Genomic DNA, 19175 nt, shown 5'->3' with positions numbered 1-19175 from the left:
TTACCTTTGGTAATGATGTATCTGGTAGAGACCATTCTAGCCGCAGATTCCTTCACGTAGAATTATCCCCAGGCGTGAGACTGGATCCGAAAACGTGGTTTTTTTTTTTTGTTTGTTTTTTGCGACAGCATCCCTGCGCACTGGGGGAGGTGCGACATCACGCGACTCCACCCAGTCGTCCGTGTGCGTGACGTCATCGAGGTCACATAAGACCTGGCCCCGGCGCACCCATGTCAGTTTTCTTCGGAGAACATTTCCGCAACACAACGCCAGATAAACTGTGTAAGCATGGGAACAGTGTGCGAAGAGCAGAAAAATTGGAAAAAAGCGGTGACTAACACCACCACCAGAGTAGTGCCAACACCGCAGAACCCAAGGGCAGGGAAAGAAAACAACAAGCAGAAACCTGCACAGTCACCCAGCCAGCACATAGACAGCCTCCCATCCCTGTGCCCCGGAGGCAAAGAACATGCGTAAATGTCTTGGCACATGTAGCAAACCCCCTCCCCTCACTGAATCCTGAGCAAGGAATGGGACCGGTCCCAAGACAGACCGGGACAACAAACTTCCAAGCCACCCCAACCTAGAGGGCAACCACCCACAAGGGCACAAGGGATTTTTGAAGAATATTTCAAGATTGCAGAAATCGACACTTAAAAGAAATTTCAAAGAAAAACAGTCAGTGGATTCCTATAGAGGAAAATTGAGTTAAGGGTAAGTACAGTTGTAAGTATTTTTCAGAGTCAGTGCTGGGCACCGAGATCCAGCACTGGGAGCTCACCTAAGAGCAGGTGAGTAATTTCGTTTTCGTTACTCGGCTGATTTTTGGTGAATATTTGAAGATTTGAAAAGTCCACACTTAGAAGAAATTTCAGGAAAAAGCCAGTCAATGTTACCCTATGTGGAAAATAGAGTTTGCGGTTTAAGGGTAAGTACGCGACTGGCAGAGTTGAGGTTCTGGGCATAGAGTCCGGGGTCTCCTAGGGTCAGGTAGGTAAAGTTGGTTCACCCTCAGCGGCTCTAGGGCGGCCGGGTGCAGAGAGAGTTAGGCCCAATGTTATCCTATGAGGGATAGGGGGTCTTGGTTGGTGGCTGCTGACTGGCAAGCCACGCGGCTGTGGGAGCTGAGCTCCTGGTCATTTACTCAGGGCAAGTGGGAAAGTGGGTAGGTGTAGAGTTTTCACTGCCAGGGCCACTCGGGCGGCTGTGTGCAGAGTGCTTTTGAGCCGTCGGGCGCTCAATTGATTTCAATGGGAAATCTCCGGTTTGGAAAAAGACTGCAAGCTCGGGGACGAGGACTCTTCAGGTGCCACCACCACTTCGAGAGGTAAGTTGGGTAGTTGGAGGATAGGTAGGTACCCCGGGATTGGGCACAGGGGGCAGAGGGGCGCCGCGTGCAGGGGTGCTTTTTGGTGTCGGGAAATCTTACCCTCCGTTGATCTCGGTTGGGGGGCACCTTGTTCTGAGGCTGCAGGCTTCTTCAGGAGTGTCGAGGGAGGTCCTTGGGTGCCGGACTCGGGGTCACAGTCGCCGTGGGGTCGTCCTCAGGGTCTTTGTTCACTCCGGCACTGGCCAGGCTTGGCTGGTGCAGAGTGTGCTGGGTTCGCGGTTCCATGCTGCTGCTAGGGATTAGAGATAGGTTTTCAGTAGAGCCTCTACTCATGGGAGTCCCAGGGGCTTAGAGCCAAGAGGTAGCCAGGTCCTCCGGGGTTTGTGAGGTTGCTGGCCACAAGAGATGCCGGGTGGGAGCAGGAGCAGTTTTGAGGGTCGACAGACCGGTAGGGCTGGGGCCAAAGCAGTTGGTGTCTTCCTCTTGTTAGCAGCTGCAGGGCAGGTCTTCTTTCTTCATGCTCTTCTTTGTAGTTTGGAATCTGGGGAAGGAAGGTTCAGGGTGCCCCTAAATACTAGATTTAGGGGCGTTACAGGTAGGTGAAGGGCAGGGGCCAATGGGTCCCTATCCTGGGGTGGGTACACCCCCTATCCTGCCTCTCTCCTGTGGGAGGGGGGCAGAAGCCTAGTCCTGATTGGGCAGGGCTTCCCATCTTCAAGATGGCGAGAGCCCGGAGATGTACTTCACCTCGCCTCCCCCACCCGAGGGGTGGGGTTGGCAGGCTTGTCCTTATTTGGGGTTTCCGACCAAGCTTCCCGCCAGAGTGGGGGGGGTTGCAGTGGCCTGGGGAAGCTCACAGAGGCGGCATGCCTTTGAAGCTTCCCCCTGCTCATCCTGGGGGAGGAGATTTAGCACCTCGCCCAGGATGTGCATTGTTGCAGACCCAGGAGAGCAGGGGCTCTCCTACCCAGGGGTCCAGCAACAGGGTCTGCTGTGTGGCAGCCTCAGAACAGACGTGGATGTAGGTTTAGGTTTCAGGGGGCCTCTCTAAGATGCCCTCTGTGGTGCTTTGTACATTAAATCACACACTTGGATCAGTGTGGATTTAATGTGCTGAGAAGTTTGATACCAAACTTCTTAGTCTTCAGTGCTGCCATTATGGTGCTGTGGAGTTCGTGTTTGACAAGCTCCCAGCACCATATACTGTTAGCTGGCAGCACTGCACTTACAGGACCCAGGAATTGACCTGGGTACTGTAGGAGCACAGGGCTCCTGCCTCTGTGCCCACACCACTGGCATAGGGCACCCAGCTAGAGGGGTGGCTGATGTATGCCAGAGCAGTGTAGGTTGTGGGCATGGCACACAGGGATGTGTGCCATGTCGACTCTCTGTTTTGTCTTGTATCCAGACACTCAGCCTGCAAGAGCAGTGTGTGTGTGTTAGGGTACAGGGCTTCTAAGGGTGGCACAATGAGTGCTGCAGCCCTTAGAGGCCTTCCCTGGTCACAAGGCCCTGGGTACCATTTTCCAGGGGCTGACATGTGGCCAGGGTTTGCCGTTTTGGGTTTTGGCTGTTAGGCAGTTTTTTTAGGGAAGGAACACAGGCCCTGGGCACCTGGTTGGCAGGAGCCCAGGGCACAACAAGGAAAAGTGCATCAGCTATTAGGCAAAAAAGTGGGGGGTTACTGCAACAGAAACCCACTTTCTTACACAGGGCGAGGGATCCGCTGACGCCCCAGGAGGGGAAGGAGGAGGAGACGCCAGCGAGGCCTGTAAAGCCGCCGCGTACGTCTCCATTTGGACTCTCGACGCCTCAACACTGGGAAACGGTGGATAGGACGACACGTGGGGCCGCATCACCAGTGGAGAGTCCACGCCCCCAGTAGGCCGGAAACCAGCCCCCGGGGACACACTGACACTTATCCACCGGGGAGCGACGCTCACGTGACATTGGAGAAGGGCGAGGACGTCTACCACGGCCGTATCTGAAGCCGTCTAGCGAAGCAGACCGAGGGGAGGACGTCGACCTGGAGAGACGCGCCGATAGAAGTTTCATCCGGCTCTCCCGCTGCGACTTCGGCTTCAACTGTTGGCATGCCGTACAATCTGTGGTGCCGTGATCCTCCCCCCAAACACCACATACAAATGAGGTGAGGGTCCGTCGCCGACATAAGATGCCCACAAAACTTGCAAGTTTTAAAGCCCGAAGGCATTCGCACACTGTTCCACCAAAAAGAAATGGAAGAAAAAGGGGCCCTAACAGGCCCGTAGCAAAGATCGGATCCGCGTTGCACGCAGAAAAGGAAAATACTGACTTAGGCCCCCGGGGCTTGTCTTATATGACCTCGCTGACGCCACGTACACAGACGACGCCTGGGTGGAGTCGCATGATGTCGCCCCGCCCCCAGTGCGCAGGGATGACGTGCAAAAAAAAAAGTTTCCGGATCCAGTCTCATGCCTGGAGATAATTCTACGTGAAGGAATCTGCGGCTAGTAGTCTCTATCAGATAGAGGTGAGCATACACATAGGCTGAATGTTGCTACCTTAGGAACTATGCTTGATGCCATTGCAGAAGCAGAATTTCAATTGAGGCCTTGGCTTTGTAACCAGGAGTATGCCAATGTTGGCTGCAGGTGTGGCAGTTGAAAGGCTTAGGCTTTGAATGAGGGATGCGACTGGTGCGCAAACTGATAATGACCTCCGGTGGCAAAACAAATGGAGACACTACCTGTGCTGATTGTTGATCTTGATGCCAAAGGTTCAACTGTACTCAATAAACATCCTTCTAAAGGAAAATGACAGTTTATCATATTAAAATAAAAATTGCCATTTTCTTTCGAATTGATGTAGCCCATTTGAAACGGAGTCAAAAAATTGTATTATTTGATTCATGGCCTTTGTTGTGATCTTGACTATTTTCAATCCTCCCTCAGCCACTTCTAGGAATAAGTCTCAAATATTCCAGCATTGGGTTTTTGATAGCCTGAAACATTCACATAGTTAAGCTGGGAATCCCACAGTAAGATTAAAATAAGGGTATAATGTTAGATACCGCCTAAGAGGGTGTAAATATTTAAGTAATCTACGTTCCTTGAAAAATAACCACATTCCGACCAATAAAGAGTATAGTAAAGACCACCACTCTCAGACCGTTATCAAGCAGATTTCTACCACACGTAATGTATGAACAAGTCCCTTTGAGCTCTGTTCACATCTCAATAGATATGTGTATTTTGCGTCAAATCTTCACTTTTAACGCTTACTGTATGTAGGAGAGTAGGGTCTGCTTTCTATGTTCACCCCCACTTTTTGCTTTTGCTTTACTGGTTTTCGACTTAGATGTGGCTGTGGGCCTGCTAATCAGACCCACAGCCCTGCTGTTCTCTCTCTAAATTGATACTATGTACTTTAGGTGCATAACCCATTTGGATAGGATCACCTTATTGGCCCCTGTACAGTGTACCTTAGGTACCCAGGGCATAGGTGTACCCTAGGCCTACCAGGGGCTGCAGCATGTATTATGCCACCCCTGGCCTGGCCTTCCATTATGACACAACTGGCTGATCACTCAGCTGGGGCAAGGTTGTGTAATCACTCCTTGCTTAGGTGTAGTATTCCTATACCTATCTTACATATAGACACATGTGTACCTATCAGCCACGCCTATGGCAGGCCTTCACAATACTGGAGGCAGAGTGCTTGGTAACATGTGAGATGGTGCTCTAGCATGAGCTGAGCCTGTCTGCAGCTTTCGGAACCATGTCCTTATAGCTGTTCTATGATATAGCCTACCATATACTCTTAAAGTGCCTTATAATCTTAAACGGTTATGGTAACTATGGTTTGGCTTTATCAAAACATGTCGTGTAAGGTGTCTAACACTTTGGAATAATACCCTCATCCCATTTCTGGGGATGAGGATATTATCCCTCCCTTCTAGAGGGAGAAGACATGTTGTAACCTACTTACCCGGTTAAAGTTAACCAGAGCCCCAGCATCACAAAATGGATGCTGCTGCCACGACACAAGTCTGACCTCCTGCTGCTGGGAGTGATCCCGGCGAGGGAGGCTTGGACAATAGGTTTCCTGCCTGGGAGGTGCGAGCACCACCCCAGACAGGCCGTAGTGTATTGGGGCAGGGAGGGATGAATGGAACGAGACACTGCCTGGGGCACACAAGGTGCTCCATGCATAGTCCAGTTCAAACCTGTGCTGGGGCACTCCAGCCCCAGTCCTGGCGCGAAACTGGACAAAGGGAAGGGGGTGTAACCACCCCCCTCCCAGGTCCCACCCATAAGGCGTGACCTAGCAGGCAACCCAGCCCCCCAGATTAGTATAAGTGTGGTAGCTGGGCCCCAGGAGATTAGATTATCCTGAACCTGCAACTTGAACAGAAACTCTAGACCTTCGACATTCGACGAAAGAAGAAGACTGAAGAATCTCCCTTGTGGCCAAGGAGTGGCTACCCTGTGCAAACAGGCACCATCAAGAGACTACCCTTTGCTTTGCTGAAGTTCTACGAGGGATCGACTGCAGAGCCCGACCAGAGCCTTGACTTCCAGACTTCTCCGACCCTGATCCACAGCCGAGCTGAGATCCGTGGAGGCGACGAGAGACGTGGGACCCGGCTACCTGGGAAAAGTGGCGAGTATCTTCCAGCGCAGCTTCTGAGACACCCTCGAAGTTGTGCAGCGGGGATTGAGAAGCCCCAACCACCATCTGCACCGAAGATCAGCCCCCCCACACTCCACGAGTCCTGCGTGGGGCCCTTCTGCATTTTCCTGCTTGCCGCGTCTGTCCGGTTGCTTGCCCGTTGGCTAGCGGCCTTTGTGACGACACACCTTGAAATCTTCACTGCTGGTTTGGCTCCTCCAGACTGGCTCCCGCTTCTTTGCAAAAGAGAAGCACCCCAGACCTTCCTGGTCTGCACCAGAAGCAAGTCCTCCGTTCTTTGTGGGTTCCGCTTGCCAAGGCTTGGTGAGTCCTACTTCGCAGCCGCCGACAGCAAGAGCCTTCGTGGGACAGCTCGCCTCCTGGTCCTGGTCATCCTCGACGTCTCCTGGTACCCGTGGCTGCAGCGACAAGCTTCACCCTTGACCTGCAATCTTCACGACATCGCCTGGCTCCTTCCTGGTTCCACGTGGTCACTGGCTAGTGACCTTGACTCTGTCCCTTCTGCTTGCAGGTATCCTCTGTTCTTGATCCCAGCCTTGGGATCCACCGGACACTCTTCACTGACTGCCTGTCAGCAACTTTCCTTCAGGCATCCATAGAAGTCCACGACGAAACCCGACGCAAGATCACACCTATGCTCCCGCAGCCTGTGTGCTAGGTAACTTGGGTACTTCGGTGCTCACAAGGGTAGTGACTATCCTAGGGTCTAGTTTCCGAGTCTCGACTCTCTAGCTGCTTCAGAAGTGTCCTTAAACTGTTAGTAAATCTATCGACTTTTACGCATTACGCGTGAGTGTTTCCACTCTGCACCTGAATCCCGTGGGCCTCCCACTTCCTAACTGTTGCTAGTGTAGTGTAGCCCCAGCGATTCCCTAGGCCTATCCTGTTTCCGTGACAGTGGTCCTTATACCACTTCTTTAGTATATGGTTTGCGTGGCCCCTAGGGCCTAACTGTATTACTTACCTGTGTGACTTAATGTATGCTTAAATAAGACTGTGTTGTACTTACCTCTAATCTCATAAAGAGTACTGAGGGTTTGACTAGAATAAATACACTTTATTTTATATATATATCTGTTGTGGTGTCCTTTCATTTGGTATTCAAGGGATTATATATGGTATCACAGCTGGCTTCACATGCCATTCAGAGTTTAGCCTAAGACTGCTCTTGTCCATGCTACCACTAGAATAGCTGGTCTATAAGGTTGACTTTACAACCAATCACCATAAGGGTTGTTTGGACTGATATAAGGTGTACACTATAACTAGTGACATCATACATCAGGCCAACTTCTCACACTGTAGATACTAGATTTCTAGCAGACTAGCTTCAGGCCGAGTTTAAGCAGTCTTGTTCCTGTGGGAAATTGAGGATCCACTCAGATTAAGTTTTCAGCAAAAACCATTAAAAGACAGGGAAAGAAGATTGCACTTCTGGCTTCAGAGGTTAATGACGTCGGACACCATCTTCTCAGGTGATGCGTCTTTAAACCCACCTAAATATAGCCCCAGAAATGATACCGTTGGAGGACAAAGTTGTCTTTGGGACAGTTTCAGGTGAGGAACCTTTGAAATCTAAGAACCACTCGAAAAACTGGAGAAGAAAACTGCTGGGCATTGCATTCTAGCTCCTCAGGTTTGTCATGAGGCAGACTGTCGAGACCTTTCACACTAAAACTTTGACTTTAAATCTACTACCTCAATACTCGGTCCCTGGTCAAAAACCAGATAGACATTTTTCTTTTCCTGAAGGAGGTAAAACCTGACATCTTCTTATTAGCTGAAACTTGGCTAACCCCTCACTCCCTCCCCGACGTACTCGTGGCTCTTCCTGCAGAATACTATATTCTGACGGCCAACCGTACACCTGGGAAGGCCGGAGGTGGAGTAGCAGCTATAATCTTGAAATCCCTTCAGGTCAGGCAACTGCCTTCTTTGATCCTTCCGGACACTGAGAACTTGGTGATTAATCTCGACACTGAAAGTGGGTCCCTCATTCTGGTCCTGATTTACCGACCCCCCCAATACATGGCCAAATATCCATCCATTCTGGCAGAGCAGCTGGCTTCATATGTAGTCAGCTACTCTAAAATCATCCTTATTGGGGACCTAAATTACTGGCTTGATAGCATAGGCACAGATACTCAAGCTGCTGAATTGATAGATTTGCTAACAGACCTGAATCTAAATCAGCACATCCATGTACCCACTCACCAGAAAGGTCATAGCTTGGACCAGATATGGACGCATAATCTATCTTTATCCAATCCAGTCATCAGCTCATGTATCTGGTCGGATCATTTCATCATCTATTTCACACTAGAAGTAGGCGGAAATGTCAAACCCAAGCCAAGCAAGAGCAAAGAATTCCGCAAATGGAAATCTATGGACCTTCTGGGATTTATTGACATTTTAAACAAAACCGTACCACCACCGTACGATGATCTGGACACTAGCGAGAGAGCGCTGTCTAACTGGTTACTTAACGCAGCTGACCTCTCAGCCCCCTTAGTACGGGTTCCTAATGTTAGAGGAAATGAAGCACACAAATGGTTCTCCCAAGAACTGAAAGATCTTAAACTGGGAGTTCGACAGAAGGAACGGAAATGGAGACAAAGCTACTCCCCTCAAGCCAGGACAGTGTACTGTACCGCAAGAAAGGAGTTCCAAAAAATCTTGCTCCAACATAAATCTGACTATTTTTCTCAAAATTTTTTAAATTCCTCAAATAAAACTAAAGATATTTTTAACATAGTCAACGAGCTCTGTGACGATGATAGGACAGCCCCATCAATAGCCCCTACCCAGAAGTTGTGTGACTCTCTGAATGATTTTTTCAGAGAGAAAATTGTAAATATAAAACGCAACATTGCTAGCTCTCCTAAATCGTCTCCTTTAGATGATATTTTTAATAACCCCACTACATTAGACACCCTTCCTGCTATAGATGCTAAAACTTTTTCAACTCTCCTGGTACGGGTTAAGTCTGGATCACCCGATGACATCTGCCCACCCCACATTTTTACAGAGATTGGGCACTCTATCCCTCACGGGATCCTCTCTCTGCTTAACGACTCACTTAACCAGGGAAAGGTACCGGCAGGATTTAAGCATGCTTTATTGATTCCCCTGATCAAAAAACCCAGTCTTGATCCTCACGATCCATCTAATTACCGCCCGATATCCCTGCTGCCATTCCTATCAAAAATCCTGGAGGCACACGTTGCTAGCTGTCTTTCTAGCTTCGTTGAAACCACTGGATATCTGGAGCATAACCAAGCTGGGTTTCGACCAGGGCATTCAACCGAGATGGTGACACTGGCGGTCCAGAATGTACTAAGAAGCAATGCAGATAGGGACATTCACCAAGCATTGGTACTTCTCGACCTATCGGCCGCATTCGACACGGTCGACCACACCATCTTGGTCGACCGTGTCGAACAGGCTGGCCTGAGAGGCTCGGCACTTAGATGGCTGAAGTCATTTATCTCGGAGCGTACCCAGGCAGTGAGATTGGGAACTTTTACAGCGCCCAAAATCAAAAATGAATGTGGAGTCCCCCAAGGCTCGTCCCTGTCCCCACTTTTGTTTAATTTGTACTTGCGACCCTTGTTATTTTCATTAAAAAAGTTTAGCGCCTTAATTTTTAACTATGCAGATGATCTGCAACTGATCTTCTGTCTACACTCCCCTGGCGCTGCCACCGAATTTCGGGAGGTCATGGTTCACATTCAGAGATGGATGGGCCTAAATCATCTGAAACTCAACCCAGGCAAAACTGAACTGATTTTGCCTGGGAAGAGTGAACTGCATTGGGGACCACACTTCTGGCCTCCAGAAATGGGAGATCCTCCAGCTAAATCCCAAACAGTTAAGAGCTTAGGTATCACTTTTAATGAAGATCTTTCGCTCAAAAGCCAGGTAGGGACTGTGGTATCTGCAAGTTTTTTCCAACTTTGCAAGATTAAGAAGATCGCCCACCTTTTAACCCACCCTGCTCTGATTCAGGTCATCATTGCTCTTGTGCTGTCCCGTTTGGATTATTCCAATAGTTTATATCTGGGCCTACCGGCGGGGCAGCTCAAGAGACTCCAACTGGTTCAGAACCAAGCGGCCAGGTTGATCTGTAAAATTCCTAAGTGGCAGTCTATTAGACCTGGACTGGCCAGTCTCCACTGGCTGCCTGTAGCGCAGAGAGCAGCATTTAAAGCGGGATGCGTTATCTTCAGGGCTCTACAAGGTAAGGGCCCTGGATTCATTAGCTGCCTGCTGGTCAGTTACACTCCCTCCCGTGCTCTCCGTTCTGGCCAAAAGAATTTGTTAGTCGTGCCCCGGATCAGGAAACAACGTCGGGGAGGAGGATCTTTCCACTTCCTAGCTTCCTCCCTGTGGAACTCCTTGCCACTGCCACTAAGACTCCACGAAGATCTGTTAGCCTTTAGACAGGCTTTTAAGACTTGGCTCTTTAAGCAAGCTTATCCTTAGTTAAATTTTCTTTTTTTCTGTCACATGTTATGTTTTGCTAGTTTTCCACAGCGCCATGAAGCCTACGGGCGTACGTGCGCTTAATAAATTTAATTTAACATAACATAACATAAAACTTTGACTTTAAATCTTCTATCCAGCTCCCCACAGATTGAAGTTCAAAGGTTTCACTCATTTTAGTCTTTTCCTGTCACCACCGATGAAAATAATATAAATACCGAAGAGCTTATCAACACAGCAAATACTGCTTCAAAGACAACTGGTACAGTAGAAGATACCAGCAAACTTTGTCTACTGCATTGGTGTTTCAGTGTGTCCTCCCTATTTAATCCCCCTGGATTTTTCGCTTTTGACTACTGGTTTTTGGAATTTTGCTGTCGTTGAACCCACTATCGGAGTCTCAACCTTAGGAAATTGTAATTGTCATTTATAAAGCGCGTTTTCACCTACAGGTCTCCAAGTGCTATGAGAGAGCCCTGCCCTAGCACGTGTGGAGACCGTATAGATTAAATTGTGCCCCAGGCTTCCGAGAAGAGTACTGTCTTTAGCTTCTTCCTAAATGGAAGGAGAGCATGTTCCTTGCGTACACTCTCTGGCAATTTATTCCAAATTTGCGGGACGGAGGTTGAAAAAGCTCTTCCTCCTTTGGAGGACAAGCCGAAGCGGGGGCAGGCCAGCAGGCTGGCCTCCGCAGACCGTAGTATCCTACTTTGGGTGTACAGACTGTCTTTGATATACCTCGAGGCTTGGCCATAGATGGCTTTATGAGCAATGCAGAGGTCTTTAAACTTTGTTCTCTGCCTGACCGGAAGCCAGTGCAACTGACGTAGAAGGGAGGTGGCGTGAGTTCGTCTAGGGACTCTGAAGATTAGTCTGGCGGCATCATTCATGATAACCTGTAATCTGGCCAGTAGTTTTCCCAGGAGGCCGATATATAGGGAATTGCTATAATCCAATCTCCACAATATCATGGCTGATGCCGCCAGTCTGAGTGTGGCGAAGGTGAGCATAGGAGAGAGATGGATTTCCATCAGAAGGTCCTTCACTTGGACTAAGTGCCAACCTCCAGTGACTGCTTCTTAAGATTAGGCCAATGCTGCACAGTTAGGGTAAGAGGCTTTAGACAATTTCGACCTGAACACTTCAGGCTGCAAGTATGCAACTGCTGTCTTATGCAGCCCGATATCTGCACTTAGATGGCCTGTCGCCGAAGGGATCCTTCAAAGTTTAATACTCACCTAGGATTAAACCTTATAAAATTAGTGTGCATTGCATTCAGAGTTTGACTGTAGTCCTTACAGAAGGTCAACAGAGTTCCTTGGCCTACAGCTGCCACCAATCGTGATCAAGATAAACGTCTTGACAGGTGATTTTACCCAGAAGTTGTCTGAGCTGAAACTTTGCTCCCCTCCAATTAAGCCCCGACAATCCCCTGGGGGCCTGGGCCAAACCTTGCACAAGGGCTCCGGTGCACCACATGATGGTCTGATGTCAGACTTTCCCCATGATACTCAGCTTTCCTCTCCCAGTGCCATTTCCCTGTGAACCTGGCTGTGCAGGCTTCAAAAGTTCAAACCAAACTCGTTCCCTTCCACTCTACCAGACAGGGAATCCAAGAGGCTGTGCACCTTTTGAGAAGCGCTACCTTGCACGAGGGTTCCACTGCACCATGTGATTACCTGATGCCACCATCCTACCTCAGGACATTCGGCCTTCCTCTCCCTGGACCCTTCCCCTAGAAGCCTGGTTGTGCAGGCTTCAAAAGCTATGGTCAGCCCAAATGCATTCCCTTCCACTCCACTGGACAGCAAATCCAAGAAGCTGGGTACCTTTTGGGAAGCACATTTTCTCTTCCACCATTCTAGCCTTACGGTCAGTGAACCGCTGTGTGCCTCTTGGGCTGATATTCCCATTTGTGTTGGGACTCTGCTGTACAGCTGCTTCCAGAGGAGGGCCAAGTCCTCCTCAGTCGACCCTTAATAGGCTGTTGGAAGGCAGTGAAGTTTGCCATCAGATTTGGGCTAGATATAGACTCCCTGGGTAGAGCCGTGGCGCTGCGTCTCCATGTCCAATTGCGGTCCACTGGATTCTAAGAGTGGAAGGGGACATGGGAGCCAGATCCAGCATGCCATCTTATCCTATACCCCTCTGGCTGCTGAAGCTTCTAAGCCTCTTAAGTCCATCCTCCATCCAGCACACTTGGCAGCAGGAACAAGTAGCACCTGCCCCAGTGGTCTACATTATTCTCTGAAAAGCGGGTGTTTCAAATTGTGCAGGAGAGGTGCACCCTTTTATTTGTGGCACTCATCTGCATTTCGTCACATCCTAATAACGGAGGACCATCTCTCATTGCAGGAAGTACAGGCTTTTCAAATGTGCCATCAAGAGCATGCCTGCACAAGAAGCAAGGTGTGGCGGTTCCAACTACTTTCTGGTGTCTAAAAAGGACAGAAGTCTCTGCCCTATATTATATCTGCGTCCTATTATCTAGTTTTTGAGGAAAGAGAAATTCAGGTTGTTGATGTTGGCTCCAGTTTTATCTGCCCTGAACATTGGAGACTGGATGGTAGCACTGGACATATTTCCACATCCATGACATTTCCCATTCCCTGTGCTTCAGTTCAGCCTTACTAGTGCCACTTGGGTGCTCATAAAAATTATTGCAGTGGTTGTAGCCTATCTGCGGAGGGTTCCAGTGTTCCCCCTATCGCGATGACTGGCTGCTGGGGCTGGCTCACCCCAGGCAGTTGCATTCTGCATTCGCAGAGGTTCATGATCACTGTGCTAAAGTCATATCTTCGATTGTATGACAGAGGCACGCAGGACTAAACCACAAGTGCCTCTACTAGATGGCCCCAGCAACGCATGCTTTATAATGCATGACTTTGCCACAAAATTTCTTGGTGAAGGAATGTGTGGTAAAGATCACACCGAGCCCTAAACTACCCTGACACCACCCCATCCTAAACACTACCCTGAAACCTAAGCACTACACCGCCCTTCCCCCCCCCCCCCCCGCCCCACAGAGTCCTAAACACTGCCCTAAACGCTACCCCAACCCCACCCCACCCCCCTCCCCCATTCATTCATAGACCCCACCACCATGTGATATGGCAATATTCAGGGTGGGGTGAGCCCTGTGCCAGGAGGCTCTGCACTTTAGGACTTGACTGGTGCACCAGTACATTTTCTGGTTGTTCAGCACCTGGCAGGATTCCTGAACATCAGTGCAGACTAGCTCATTTGTCTATGCCTTGCAAATCACAAATGACCGTTACACCTTTCCCTGATCTGTTGCCACCACCAAGTTTGCGGTATGTCAACACTTGTACTCATTGGCGTTTTCAAGGTGTAGGGAGCTGGCTCTGTATATGCTACTGCAAAGTAAGATACAGTGTGCACAGAGTCCAATGGATATCTAGAGGCTTTACAGAAGTTAAAGTAGATAATACCTTACTCTCTTTTGGGGTAATGTGATTGAGCAGTCAGGCTTATCAGAGGGCTGTGTTAAGCATGTGTGTTACCTACTCGGGTAAGAAATGATTACACACACTTAAAGATCCAATCCAAGACCGGTTGTTTGTTGGCATGGCACACAGGGATGTGCGCCCTGTAGAGTATAAAGTTTTGTCTGCACCAAAGCACACAGTTTGCAATGGCAGTGTATGTGTTAAATGAGGGGTCGCGGCGGGTGGCACAATACATGCTGCTGCCCTTAGAGACCCTTTCTGAGACTTGCAAGCGGGCCGGAGGGTTGCCAATTGTGGGAACAAAGGTACAGTTTTGGTAAAAGACGAACATTTGAGCGAGAAAATAAAAAAAGATGCGACAAACAGATTTAATTCAAGAACAGTTTCTTTAATGCCTGATTTAAGAGCCTCTCTCCTCCTGAAAGTGTTACCTCTATTTCATGTGGGGCAATCCGTTTTGCAGCGTGAATCTTTATGGATTCACTATGCTGTGCATTATTCCGCCATCTAGTGGTTGGGTCTGGAATTTTAGTCTTTTTTCTCTTTATTTTTCGTGGCCCAGGTGGGCGTCGACATACTACCATTTGGTGTCTTTCGTGACGTCGGCGCGCTTCCTCCGGAAGCGCCCACCTTTGGTTTCCATCTTAAGATTTTTTTTTTCACCGTTGGGTCTGGATCGTTGCGGAAGAGTTCCAGAGTTTTGGAAGAGGAATCAAGGAAAATCGACAAATCAACTTTTCAGCTACACCGGACCACAGGTCAGGTAACCGGAGCGACTAGGAACAAGGATTACGACCAAAACCTCAAGTATCGACGGAGAATGCGCTCGCAGGGGGCTCCCTGAGCGCGGGGATGGACAAGACACCATTCAAATTTTGCACCAGTTGCCACCATGAGTACGCCCAGAAGGATCAACATCCAGTCTGCAATCTCTGCCTGTCGCTCGACCACAGCAGCGAAGACTGCAACGCGTGCTTGTTGTTTACACCAAAGATCCTCCAAGTAAGGGAGAGGCAGAAAAGGGCGAACCACAGCATGCAGGGGCCGCCACCATCGCTCCAAGACTTGGGCCTCTCCAGTGGAGAGGAGTACAACATCGCCGGAGGACTGCATGGTCGTCGAGGTCCATAAGACGACGTCGAAGGAGGTACGGGACACTCGAAAGGGTGGAGCTAAAGCCCGAGCGATACTCGTAGAAGTGAAGCTAAGTCCTCGAAGGAAGCTCTGCCACCGAAACGCTCGACGAAAACAACAGCTGCCAGGGACAGTCAGCAGAGCGGATCCTTCGAAAAGGACTCCTAATCGGAGAAAGCCCTCGACAAACAAAGATAGTCAAAGGTTGCCCTCAAAAAGGACACCTCTGCGCAGAGGAAAGAAAAGCCGGCATCGACTGCCCCGAAGAGAAGCGCGCCAACCCTCGATGCCGAACATGCCGCCGAGATGGAAAGGAAGAAGAGGAGGCTCGAGGCCGAAATGACGAGCATCCTGCAGAGGAAAAAGGACTTCGACAAGAAGATGAGCCAATACACCATCCCGCCGAAACCCGTGCGCAAAGCCGAAAGGGGGACGAGGACACGGAGCCACCTAAAATGCCCGAACCAGTCGAACTGGGAGACTACTACTATTTCGAGGGCGAAGGCGGCGAAGATCTGCAATCCTACCGGGACTCTACGTCCTCGGAGGCACAAGACATGGAATGGCAAGATCTCGACGCCTGAAGAAGGGGTAGATACTTACCCTTCGAGGCCCTCGACGCCAGACGACATAGGGGTCTACAACATGGTCGTACAGAAGGCTGCACAGACCTATGCAGTAAAAATGGAGGAGAAGCCCAAGGCATGTTTCCTCCTGGAGACTACTGCCTTAACAAACTAGGAGCCAATTCCTGCCCATGCTCCCTAGTGTGCTGGATCAAGGAAGAGAGGCCTTTAAGGAGCCAGCAGTATGCAAAGCTGTGACCCCTAGAAACTGAGAAGTACAAACTTTCTTCAAAGGACCCTGCATACATCCACTGGTCAGTGCCAGCCGACTCCATAATTGCAGCTACGACTAGGAAGAGGGCCAATGTACCCACTAATGCCGGACCACCTCTAGACAAGGAAAGTAGGAGGATGGATCTCAGGGAGAAAGGTGGAGAGAAATGCGGCTATACCTTGGCGCATCGCCCCGATCAACAGGCATGCATTCCAGCGCTGGGATGAAGTGGGGCAGCTGCTAAAGCATCTACCAGACCAATACCAGCAAAGAGCAGCTCACCTGGTAGAAGGGAAGAACATGGCGAACACATGCCTAAAATCGGCATTGGATGCTGCAGAAACATCGAGCAGGCTAATGATAGGCGTGACCGAGAGAGGACACGCATGGCTCAGAATTTCGAGATTCAAGCCAGAGGTGCAAAGCAACATCCTAAATCCACCTTTTAATGGAGAGCAACTGTTCAGCACGCCAATTGACGCAACTCAAGGAGGACAACGAAACAGCAAGGTCCATGGGAGGGTTGCATTTCAGAGGAATGAGAAGAGGTACACCCACAAGAAGGCCGGGTGGTAGAGGGGGCAACATGCCTACCACATGGCACCAAACTTTCCAGCAAGGCTACCAAGGTAACAACCAAGGCCAGCACCAGCAGGGACAGCAGCAGCAGAACTGGCAGTACCAGTCCCGGGGACAGTCATTTCGAGGGCGCGGAAACGGAAGAGGATAAACATGAAGAGGAGGCCAGCAGCTCTCAACCAAGTGACTCCACCATGGAACAGGCCCCTACCCTAGCAACACCTCGGAGTGGGCGAAAGGACATAAAGAACTACTGCAGCGGAACTTTCATTGACCAGCAGTACCTCGAACACTCAACACCGGTAGGGGGAAGAATAAGAGACTTCATCCAGGAATGGAGGAAGGTCACATCGCACAAATGGATACTAAACATCATACAATACGGATACTGTATAGAGTTAGAAAAACAGCCTCCGAACAGAAAACCAAGAAGCAAGGCACACTCAGCAAAGGAGCTCTTGCAGCTAGAGGCGCAAGAACTGCGTAGCAAGGAGGCAATAGAGGTGGTACTGCAAAACCAAAGGAACAAAGAGGTTTACTCAACTTACTTCTTGGTGCCAAAGGTGGACGAAACACTAAGACCTATCCTAACAAATTCATAAGAACTCAAATGTTCAAAATGACTTCCCTACAAGAGGTAATACCACAAATACAACAAGGGGACTTCACTGGTACTAAAGATTTAGAGGTCACATACTTGCACATCCCCATCAACCGCAAACACAAGCATCTGCTAAGGTTTGTAATCGACCAAAGCCACTACCAGTTCACAGTACTGGCATTTGGCCTGAAATCCGCACCAAGAGTGTTTACAAAATGCCTAGCAGCTGCGCAGCACATCTACGAAGGCAAGGAATACATGTATTCCCCTATCTTGACGACTAACTCATAAAGGCAAGTTCGTACAGATCATGCAAACTAAACATCCAGAAGGTCATGCTAACACTGACAAGACTGGGTTTCTTGATCCATTGGGAGAAATCGTCAACAGAACCAGAACAAATCAAGATATTCTTAGGGGCAGAGATCAACACCATACAGGCCAGTGTTCCCCTGTAGTGTAGTTCCTATTTCCCTTATAGGCTCTGCGCATTGGAATAATATACACTATAGTTGTGGCATAGGACTGAGGTCAGTATGCCTCTATCGAGTACATTAAACTTAATTACTTTGTGTGCCATCTAACTCAGAGGCCACTAGAAACTTCTTGAATAAACAAGGGAGTAGTTTCTGGCAACCGCATAAACATGACAACTTTGTTTCCCTTAGAATCGGAACATGTCTCAATCGTGGAAACAACAGATAACAGTTTTTCTCAGTCAATCGTGCATGCTTAGTTTCTTCAGAGTTACACAGATATAGATAGACGGGTGTTTCAATAAAAGGATTTTTTGAAGTCTTGTTTCGCGTGTAAGAGATATGAGCTGTTACAATCACAAGACAGTATGCGAGATATACGTACAGCAGTAAGAAGAAATAATACTGCAACAGCATTGTCTTCTAGCTATGACATATATTCATAAACGCATACATAAATAACATAGGCTAAAAAGTGGATACTCATTTGATGCTTCTAAATAGTTCTACCCCAGTGTACCTAACCTAAGTGTAGTACAAGGTAAAAAGAAGGTGCCGTATTCTATAGAATGGTAAGCTATGGTTTTGCATATGCCAAGAGTCCCTCTAGGTTCTAGTCCGCTCCATACCTTAGAATGAGAGAGGTGGGAATCTCTTTACAGGTCTCAAACTCTTAACACCCGCGAAGGGAGTCAGAACACTGGAAGCTGGATTCTCTGCGAGCAGGGATGACCACGTCTGGTCAGTGCGTCATGCGGGGGACTCTAATTCTTCCAATATTGCCGTGTCGAGCCGTATCGAGCTGTGCAGCCGAGCCGTGGTTTGCCATGGTAAGGGAAGGTATATTTATACCTGGAAGGTGCCTAGGAATGTTAGCATTGAAGTAAAGTCGGGCAGAGGAAGACATCATGAATGAACCCCTAAGGAATAGTAGGTCATGCATAATAGATGAGTTCTTGGAGAAATCAATAATCCTAGCTAGGGAAAGTCCCAATGGCTTAAGGGTCTGGTTTCTAAGAACTCGCTGTGACGTGGGGATGGACGGATGTAGGTGACCATGCCTGTATTTGGATAGCATGGCTAATGTCTAAATAAGGACTGGGATTCTATGCCTAAATAAGGGCAATGCGAATTGTGCCTATATAAGGACATGATGTAGGAAAACCTATGTACGGACATCTAAATCGAAACACAACACTCCAGCAGGAAGAGAATATTTGAGTTACTGAAGGAAACGCGTCATTACCGCAAGGGGCAAGTTCTGACCGTGAGGACGGTGAGCAAGCTGATGGGAATGATGGCGTCCTGCATTCACCTAGTCCAAAACATTCGACTACACATGAGGCAATTTCAGGAATGGATACAGCAGCAATGGTCACAGTGGATCTAGTGGTTGTCACACGCAGTGCATCATGAAATCGTGTGGTGGAACAAACAAAACATATCACAGGGGAAACCATTCACAAAACCAGCTCCAACAGTGGCCATCACGATGGACGCCTTCCAGCTGCGGTGGGGCGTGCACATGAACAACCTCAATGTGAGGGGGCTATGGTCGCAACAGGATGCGGTCAAGCACATCAATT

General features: G+C 49.0%; 1 protein-coding gene across 3 annotated transcripts in view; it reads left to right on the top strand.

The window, feature by feature from the left end:
• SMC4 (structural maintenance of chromosomes 4) overlaps nt 1-19175 on the top strand; it is a 910253-nt gene that overhangs the window by 719834 nt on the left and 171244 nt on the right. The gene's annotated exons all lie outside the window — the stretch shown is intronic.

This window comes from Triturus cristatus, chromosome 11 (genome assembly GCF_964204655.1).
Source record: "Triturus cristatus chromosome 11, aTriCri1.1, whole genome shotgun sequence".
Taxonomy (NCBI): domain Eukaryota; kingdom Metazoa; phylum Chordata; class Amphibia; order Caudata; family Salamandridae; genus Triturus; species Triturus cristatus.
Note: the sequence above shows the minus strand (reverse complement) of the source record. Positions and strands in the feature narration are given on the sequence as shown.